Source organism: Arvicanthis niloticus, chromosome 11 (genome assembly GCF_011762505.2).
Source record: "Arvicanthis niloticus isolate mArvNil1 chromosome 11, mArvNil1.pat.X, whole genome shotgun sequence".
Lineage (NCBI taxonomy): Eukaryota > Metazoa > Chordata > Mammalia > Rodentia > Muridae > Arvicanthis > Arvicanthis niloticus.
Window position 1 is genome coordinate 59,594,488 of NC_047668.1, and position 10,460 is coordinate 59,604,947.

The window sequence follows — 10,460 nt, forward strand, 5'->3', positions numbered from 1 at the left end:
TTCTTCAAGGAACCACCCACCTTGTGGAGAATGGCACATAGGAACTGTGGTCTGGACACCTGGAGGCTTGTTTTTGCTTGAGGGCCATTGTCTCTTGGCACCTGTCGCTAGTCAACAGTTCCAGAACACCGTCACATTAAGTAGCAGTAGAAGACCCCAGCATCGTCTTGTGCTTAGCACTGTCCTACTCCTTCAGCATCTCATGCTATCAACATGACATAGATGTTTTTTAAATTCTGACAAAGAAGCATCCTACAATTTCAATCTTCTTATATCTATGTGTGGCAGATAGTGGTGGTGGTGTGTGTGTCCTGAACATAGTGGACAGAGGAGGACATCAGGTGTCCTGGTCTCTCAGCTTCATCTTATTCTCTTTGGATAGGGCTTCTCGCTGAAAATGGAGCTTGGCTGGCAGCCAGCGAGCCCCAGCAGTCTTCCTGTCTAGACTCCCACAGCCTTGGGATTACAGGCATGTGGGCAACCACGCCCAGCTTTTTACGTGGGTGCTGGGTTTGGACCTTAGGTCTTCATGTTTGCCTAGTAGGTACTCTTACTCACTAAGCCATCTCCCTAGCACCGTGTGTGTGTGTGTGTGTGTGCTCACGCGCACGCATGTGCACACATACATATTTAAGTAAGAACTTTTATATATGTTGGACTTTTGGGGTGATAATTATTATTTTGATAAGAAGTCTTATCTTCGTCATGTTAAGTAGTAGTACCCAAGGCTAGCCTAGAGATCACAATAATTCCCCTGCCTTAGCCTCCCAAGTGTTGGAATTCTAGGTGTGAGTTACCATACCTGTTTGAACTTTATAAAAAAAATGAGGATTTCCTATGAGGAATTGGGGCTAGGTGGATGCGGGATACTGTAGTCTGAGGGGATTTGAAGAAAGAAACTCCCTAAGATGAGGTCAAAGTTCCTATCAGGGGTGCCACTTGCTGAGGGGGAGACAATTTCAGTCCAGATTGTAGAAGCCACAGAACCGGAGGTCAGGATGCTAGATGGGCAGCCAACTGGGATCAAAAGTCTCCATAGCTGGAGGAAGAGAAGATGTTTGAGTTAATGCCAAAGCAAGAGGCCATGATTGGAGGCCAGTGAGGAATGACAGGGGCCAGTGCTCAGGATGGCTGGGACTTCTGAGAGAAGACAGTGCTGCTGACTCCAACTCTGTGACTAGCTCACGATGTGAAGTGCTTAGTCCCTGGCATCGAACAAGCCCAGCACTGCACGGTATTTTGTTATTATTTGTAGGAAGCAATTGAATATTCCTCCAGCAGGGCTAACGGGCAGTTCTAAGCGGTAATTGCTGCATTCTGCACATGGGCAGAACCTAGTATCTTTTCCCCTTTCCTCCTTCCCCCTTTCTCCTTTCCAGGTCGTTTGAATCAGCCTTGAGGGCAGCCAGATCCTGGCTGATATCTCAGTGGCTCACCAATCAGCTGCCTAGCCTTGGGCAAACCTGGGCCTTCTCTATGCAATGGGTCAGTAATAGTACAATCATGACAAACCCCACCAGTGCCTGGAGTCTAGGACCACTAAGTGCCACAGAGTTGGTGACTGCTCACAGGCTGAACATATTCAAGGGGCAGAAAGGGGCAGAGAGCTGACACAGCTGGGAACTGGATCCTCATGGCCCAGACAGGAACAGGCAGGAGAGGTGCTGGGAACAGGGTTTCCTACTCATCTTAGCAGGTCCAGGAACACAGCCCAAACCCTGGAGTTCAGAGACAGAGGTAAGCAGAAAGGCTGAGGCCCTTGTCTGTGGTTAAGTGGGTAGTCTAGGCAGTTCCTCATTTAAACCAGGAACCAAGCAACCAGCCACTGCTACAGGCCTCCATCCAACCCATTTCCGGCCATAGTCTTGCTTGCAAAGGCTCCTGGTCACTAGCCTTTTCCAGGGTCTCTGCAGGGGCTCCCCCATTCAGGAGTGGGGCCATCATTCTTCAAGGGACAGAGCTTGTGGGAGAAGCCAGACAGAGTTTAGATGCTTGTCCTAAAAACACCATATTACTGAGTTGGTGGCAGGCAGGGGAGCAGGAAGGGTGGGGCTGCCCACAGCAGAAGGGTTTGCCAGGCAGAGCTGCCCTTCTAGGACTCCAGAGGAAAAGCAATACTGACAGTGATATTGCTACTCTCTCTGTGTCCAGCTCAGCACTCATATTACAGGCAAGGAGACGGAAGTTCTGGGTCTTTAGCCTTCCTTTACCTGTAAGGGAGGTGGGTGTCAGAGCAGGATTGGAACCCTGTTCTCTGGAGCCCAGTGTTTTTTGCTCAACACCTCCCATACAATCCACAAGTAATCAGTGAGGGTCTTTGGGTGAACCCTGCACCCCCTACATGTTGGGATGAGGCCAGGAAGAGTCAGAGGGTGTATGTAATGTAAGGAGAGTTGCATTTGGAAGATGCAGACTAGGCCCAGGAACACTCGACCACTAACTATTGGCAGCCTCATGCAGCACCCTTTCTGGGGCTTGGAGTCCCTGGTAGAATATAGGAACACTGGTAAGAAAAGGAAGCAATCAGAAAATGGAGGTATGAGGTGTGACCAGACACTACCTAGCTCTCCCAGTCCCCCAAGCCCACTGTGGAGCACCACACCAGGCAGAGGTGAGCAGGATCTTCCCCCAGGGGAGCTTCAGGGTCCTGGATCTGGGGGAAGGAGGTGTTAAATTCTAAGAGCCTTCAGCCTCCAGGCATTACACCTGTCTTTTCACCTTCTGGGCCATTTCATAACCTAGGCATGGATGGCATCTGCCTCTCCTCTGTCCCCTTCCTGGAAGGAAGATTGGGTAGAGGTCCTCACTGCAGAGTGTGTGGAGGTTAAGATGCCCATGTTTGCTGCACTGTTGGGGGCGTTCCCACCCACTCCTACCTTTTTACAGCAAGAGAGCCCCACGCCTTGCCCTCCTCCCTGTTAAGCCTCCTTCCCATCCTTTTCCTGTTACCAGACAGGGCTCTGCCTTCCACACATGGCTTCCCTTTAAGTCCTTCTCTGTACATCCATCCTTTCCAGATACTTCCAAAGCGGAAAGGCCTCCATGGAAGCCACTCGCCTAACCAGCAGACAGGAAACCAAAGGGCACCAGTGAAGTGACTCCTCGTCCTGGAGTCCATCCTGGCAACCTGCCCTTAGGAAGTGTATGATATGCCTGAGGTAAGAAAACCAGTGCCAGAGGACCATTTAGAAACCAGATATAGTAAGATAGCTCCTGAGGGGGCTCCACATGAACTCAGGGGACACAGCAATCTTAGGGAAAACAATTAATAGAAAAACAGGACAGATGACCTGGGCTTGACCCCCATGGAAAATTACCTTTGTAACTACATCATCTCGGGGAATCAGGTTTTTATTGCCTGTAATTGGAGAAGGAGGGCAAGAGAAGACCACGTGGCGTGGCGTACCTAATCACCTTCCTAGTCCCCATGTCTCTGGCAGCCTTTGCCTCTGGAGCTCTCTGTTGAGGGAAGCCCTGTGTGTGAAGCCAGATGCCCCTGTAAGAGAGGAGCCTGGCTTTGTTGGGGGTTTGCATCGTGCCCAGAGAAAGCCAACGTTGTGGGGGTGGGGTGAGGAGTACATCCCACTTCCTGGCTCAACCACCTACTGTTGTTTGAACAACCAACTTCCTCTCTCTGAGCCTTGGTTCTCACCTGATAAGGCGGACAGGCCCGGCTTTGAGAAAGGGCCAGGTCAGCAGCTGTCCCCGCCAGGGGTAGGGAAGCACATGTGTAAGTCCGAAGTGTGTGGCATGTGTACGAGAGGTCTTTATTGGAGCTTGAGATGTGTGGATGCCAGGCCTAGAGGAAGAATAATAGCTCTGGGAATCAAAGCTCTCAAAACAGGGAAACTGAAGGGTTAGCTAACTGGAAGACTCCACCCTATGTACACAGAGAGCCGTGTAACAGAGGAAGACAAATGGTGGAACAACTAAAATGGCCACAGACAGCACTCTGCTTGCCTGCTGGCTCATCCAGCCAATGAGGAGCCTCCACAGTAAGGCCAAGCCACCACCCCTGATCGAACCTCACATGACTACCTCCTGTCCAGCCCCACTGAGTGTGTCTGTCCACTCTGACCCCATCCCCATCCACCACTGGGCACTGCATCTGAAAGGCTCCCTTCACTCAGACCACTAGGTCACTGGATTTTGCCGTTAACCACTCTGGGTTTTGAATGAATGGTGACTGTTTTCCTTACTACAGGTTTATATAGGTGCTTAGTGTGACAGGAGCTGCCATGATCCTCTTGGATCATCCTTTGAAGGATGAGTTGCCACAGTGGATGGGGGTGTGTCTGTTCAGCGGTCTGCCCCTTCAGGAATGGCCTTAGCTGCAGGGAGAAGCTTGTCCTAGGATGTCACCTCTTCTCAGGGAGTCCAAGCTCAAGGGCTGATGGTTGTGAGCACAGAAAGGCCCGGCAATCTAGGTGCACCAACAGCAGGACGGGATAGAACAATTCTAGCTGCGTAACTTCCGGTGGGCACAATCCCGGATCAGCGTTCCTTTGTCTCATGCCTTGTCTTTTCTCCCCGTCTCTGCCAACAGAGGTTTATCCTCAGCCTCTCCCTCTGAGTGTCTTCTCCCTGAGGAACCCAGGCTGTGACGGGGCTGCTGTTCTGGAGTTGGAATAAGCCAGCATCAATAATGATGGCTGCCACTTAGAGATGCTTCTTACCAAGCAGGGTCTGACTAATACACGTTATATCCATCATCCCAGAAGCAGCCTCTCCCAGTTGAATGGTGGAAACCCCTTAAAGAAATGTAGACTTGACTCACTGAAGAGGTGAGCAGAGTCCTTGCTTCAGCTGCCAGGGAATCACAGTTGATAGCATCAGGAACCCAGGTTGCCCACAGGCCTTGGTACACTGCTTCCTTCTGGAGGCTCTAAGACCACATCCTGCTTCTCCACTACCTTAGGGCTTGGGTCAGCAATTTCTAATTGCTGGCACATGTATCAGCCTATCCCTGCTCTGTCTTCATAGGGCTGTCTCCCTTGTCTTTCTGTCTAAAATTCTCTCTTCTAAAGATTTCAAGCATTCATTTAGAGCCTTGCCCATTTTAGCTTCATATAACCTACCCACCTGGTTCCCAAACTCAGCCTTTTCCTAGCAAGTGCCAGGCCTGGAGCCTTAGAGGCCTAAGCCCTTTAGTTTGAAAGTAACAGTAGCAAGATTACAGTTATGAAGTAGCAACAAAATAATTTTATGTTTGGGAATCACCATGTGAGGAACCATCTTAAAGGGTCACAGCATTAGGAAGGTTGAGAATCAATGCTTATATTGTCCCTCAAAAATACCTTCTGGCACCAGGCGGTGGTGGCACACACCTTTAGTCCCAGCACTTGGGAGACAGAGGGAGGTGGATCTCTGAGTTTGAGGCCAGCCTGGTCTACAGAGTTCCAGAACAGCCAGGGATGAACGGAGAAATCCTGTCTCAAAAGAACCAAACCAACCAAACATTTTGGCAAAATGTTCTCATGACTCATGTATGTGCCAACCTTGGTGTGGCAAGTCATCATATCCTGGCTGGTCCGACTCTCCCAAGTGGCACACTCGGGGAATAAGGAAGGCAGAGCAGAGAGCAGAGAGGCTTAGCTGTTCTTGGAGCCCCAATGGGAGGTGACCTGAGGAGAGGGCCTCATGCCTTTGTCTACTGTCTACACTGATGAACGCAAGCAGGAAAATACTTTCAAACTCTTGAAGACTCATGGAAGAGAGCTATAGACTTCTAGGGAAGAAACCCCCAGAATAATAACTAGGGTCTGGGACAGAGTTGTGGGGTGGGAAGGCAACCTTCATCAGATCCCAGGATGGAATCCCTGAGCTAGGAGGTGCCGGAGAACTGGGGACTGTACACATTTTCTGCAATGGAGACAGAATTTTACAGGATGGGTTTGTCCTTTGGCCAGGCCTGAAGCACGACTCTTAGGGAATGTGTGTGTTTGTGTGGATGTACACATATTATGTCTATATGTGGGGCTCAATTCTCAGGTGACATCTGTCCACGAAGATGTTTTCAGGCCATACTCAGAGGTCTGACACTCTCCAGGGTCCTGGAGTAGATGAAATAAGACCCTCCAAACTGGGTCCCATCACCTTTAAAGGGGTCCAGTATGGAGCACCCCCATTCCCCTGTCAGCATTTGCTGTGTTTGAGAGAAGGGGGAGCCAACATGAGGAAGGATGCGGGCAGCTTAGGGAATTCTCAGCACCCACTCCTGGGTGCTCACTGCTCTGGTTACTGGGATACGGGGTTCCCTCGGCATCAGAGGGAAGGTCCTGTATCTCAGGTCACTCCACTCTCCTCTAGTGCCCCAAACTGTCAACTCAGGCTTCTCCAAGCATCTTCCTGGACAGCTGAAGTATGGCATGGTGACCAGTGATACTTGGGGTCCCCAGGCTGAAGGCAGGGAGGAGACCTTGGGGTTTTTAGAGATCAGTTGCAAAGGGTGGCAGATGATTCGAACAGGAGTTCCTGCCATTGCACTAAGGCCATTTGTAAAATCTGAACCAGAAACATCTTTCTCATAAGAGGCTGACGTACCTCCTGTGACAAGAGAAGAAGCTCTTAATACCAACAGCCTTCACCTTCAGGCCTAAGACGTGACAGTGTGTCCAGCCCAACATCCCCTGCTTCTGTCCTGGGTATGTGCTCTTTTATAGGCTGTCAATGTGAAATCTCTCACATCTTCCTTAAAACAGATGGAGCCGAGTGGATGAGTGAACAGTAGCATTGCCTGGATACAAAGCAGGTGAGAGGTTCTGCTCTGAGCACCTCATAGGAGTGACTGACTTAAGCCTCCTAACAGCACCCTGAGGAACATGCCTGTATCCTTTCCACAGCCAAGGAGCTGAAGCAGATGGAAAAGGAACTCACTCAAGGTCATACAACCAGTTAGCGAGAGAGCCAGGCAGCCTGCTTCTCATTGGCAGTCTCAGCAGCCTCTGAGAATAAATGAATGAATGAAGACACAATGACGCACCTGCGGTACGGTGTTTGTGCTGAAGGGGCGGGGCTGACGGTGGTGACGATGGTGTTAGTGTGGATAGAGATGGTAAAGAAGACATCATCCCAGCCCTGCTGCTCCCAACTCTCCCCTGAGTGTTTTGTTCAGGCACAAACACGAAGCAGCTGATGTGGTGGGAAGAGTCCTGGGCTCTGGCTTCTTCTCCCGTGGCCTTAGATAAACCCTCTGTCCTCTCTTGGCCCCGCTCGCTGCATATAAGGAACGGTTAGTGAAATCAGATTTGGGAGGCCTTTCAGCTCGGCCACCCCATGCCTCTCCTTGCAGATGAAGCAAAGGAAAGCAGACTGTGTTTCTGTCAGTCTGACCTCAGGGAGCCCTGGATAGATCAGAAGTCAAGGGAAGCAGGTTCCAAGCTTAGTCTAGAGGGTCTTGGAGTGAGGAGTGGCTACAGACTTCACCCCTATGCCTGCCTTAAATCGCCCTGACCTTCCCAAAATTTAGCTGGGGCACAGCCTGGTTCTCAGAGCTGGGAACGTGCCAGAGACCAGCTGACTTTTCATTTTATGACCAAGGATGCAGAAGCCTGGGAGAAGAACACAAAACCCCAGTCCTTATAACAACTTGGCCTCTCTATCAGCCCTTCCTTTGACCCCTTGTTCATTTCTAAAGTCCCAGCAACCAGGCAAAAGGGTGTGCCCTGATCCCAAGTTTCAGGAAGAGAAGTTGTTGGGTATCTATCTGTTCCAGTAGGCTCTATGGTTTTTCCCTCAGGACTTTGTGCCACCCTGGACCACAATCAACAAGCCATCATGGGGGCACTAACCCAGGGAACCATGGGTTTGGAGTCACAGTTAGTTATAACTAATTCTCCAATAGGTATCCCACCTCCATCTCAACCCTCACAGTGCTCCTCAGTCCAGGCTTGCCCTCTGCCCAGAGCTGGTTGTAACTTAGGAAACTTCATGGTTTCCATGCTGCTGTTTGAATGTGGTTTGTTCTTCTCAAACTCATGTTGAAATTTAAACTGATTTATAAGACAGTAAAAGATGGGTCCAGGTAGGACCTTTAAGGGGAAACTAGGGTTCTACTCATGAGCCATCCATGTGATCAATGGTTATCTCTTGATTAGTGGCACTCAGGCTTCCTAATGCTGTGACCCTTTAATACAGTTCCTCATGTTGTGGTGACCCCCGACCATAAAATCATTGTTATTGCTACTCCATAATTGTAATTTTGGTACAGTTATGAATTGTAACGTGGATGTCTGTGTTTCCAACAGTCTTAGGCAACCCCTGTGAAAGGGTATTTTGACTTCCAAAGGGGTCACAACCCACAGGTTGAGAACCACTGCTGCAGTATGCTTCTACCAGCCATTTTTCCTAGGTCTCTCACCATGTCCTGTCCTGTGCTACTTCAAGATTCTTCCAGCAACAAAGCCATCCTTAGATGTGGCCCTGTGGTCTTAGACCAGAAGCATGAACCTGAATTCACTTCTTCTTTATAACATACCCAGTGCCGTTAGTACAATGGAGTAAGAAGATGGAGTAAGGAGACGGAGTAAGGAGACGGAGTAAGGAGATGGACAAGGAACTAGCTGCAGCGATGGGGAAGGAGGACCCACAGCAAGGGAAGAGCCCTGTCTTCTCACTCTCTTGCTAACTATGGCCCTGGCTGCATCCCTTTCCTTCTGTGGCTCAAGCTATCAGTAAGGGGCAGGACTTGGGTATGGGGTCTAGACAGTCCTTCATGTTCTAATACTGGAGGATTTTTCCCATGGGCTGTTTGTCTTATAAGGGAAAGAATTAAGAAGAAACAACACCCACGAGGCAGAGCATTTGAAGGTTGAAAACGGCCAGGTTTGCCAAGGGCAGCAGACTTCTCTAGGGGGACAGGTAGCAGATGGGAGCTGGAACTCAGAGTGAGAGCCAGTCACACCGGACTCAAGCTGTCACCGGCAGCCTGGTGCCAAATAAGCTTTATATGGAGAGTTGAAAGCCTAGACCAGGGAGCCACCAGCCTCCCGCTGCTCACTGGTGCATGGGTCCCATCTCAGGAGGTCATGGAGAGAAGGTGACAGACATTAACAGTGTGTGTTGTCCAGTTTGTTATTCTTGTCACTCCTCTTACGCCATGGCAAACATGGTCTTGAATTCTACAGAGGTCCACCGGAGACCTTGCAAGCACTGTGCCCATTAGGCCGCCCTGCTTGGCAGGTGACTTGCCACACAGAAAACCAAGGCTTGCACATCAGCCATTTGTCCACCCTGCCTGGCTGCTATGGCTAGCATGTCTGGGAACGTCTTCCTCCTCAGAGTTCCATGTTAAAAATCTTGTTGTCATCCCTGCCTGTCTCTAACCAGAATGACCCAGACTCCCTGTCCCTTCTGTATTTCAGCAAAATGAGTTTTGCTGAAAAGCAAAGCTCACGGGGACACCCAGTCTTGCGGTTTACCTCATGGCGTCATTTCCCTTCCTCTAGATGAACCAGAAGAGACCAAGAGCTCAAAGTTTCAGCTGGCATTGGGGAAATGATGCCTTCTCTAACCCAGGATGGAAGGTTCAGGGAAGACATCTGAGGCTGTGAGAGACAGAAAAGAATCCTCATACTCGGCCCAGATGCAAGTGATCTGGAATGCCTGAAGGGAAGGCTGCCCAGATCCTAGTTTGTAGAAAGTTAGCATAGGATACTTTAAACATGAGAGTTCAGCCTCAGCACCCAGAATCCTAACCTGAAGTCCTGGAATGTAAGTTACCGTTGGCCACCTCAGGGTTCCGGGGCAAGGTCCTGGGCCTCTGGTCACCTCCTACAGAAAGAGACTGGAAGACACCTGAGTCTGGAGACTGTACCTCTCAGCTTTCCTCTTCTAAGTCTCCTTTCTACCATTTTCCTATAGCAGGCAGAGGCAGAGCTGAGGGTGGGACCAGAGGCTGGAGTTGGGACTAGATTGGGGGCATCTCTTATCTGTCAAGTAACCAAAGCAACACAGGGTCATCTCACATTGGATCTGTCTACCACTGGGGAGAGAGAGGGTCCTTTCACCTTCCCAGTGGTACCTACCTCCTTCCATGTGAACCAGTTTCTAAATGGGCCTCTTCAGGTGCCATTCACACAGGGCGCCAGGAGAGTCTAGGGCTGGAGACACACACAGAGAGATGTATCCAGTCCACAGAGAACTGCATCTGTTCAGAGAAATGACAGGAGCAGTGACCACTGCCATGGTCAACATTGGTACCTGATTGCTCTTCTTACTGAATTAACCCAGCGTGACCAGTCCCAGACTCACCAAGTCACCCACATCTCATTCTCAAAGCACTCCAATAATTGGCCTTTATTTCGCCTCTTTAATAAAGCTTCAGCTGTCAGAGGCTGCCCAACTAGGATTGGAATCCGGTCCTGTGGTCCTGACCACAAGGTACCAGGGACTCAGAATATGCAAAAGGATGCATCTTCCAGAAAGATGTCTGCATATGTAAAGGATGGAATGCAGGAGAG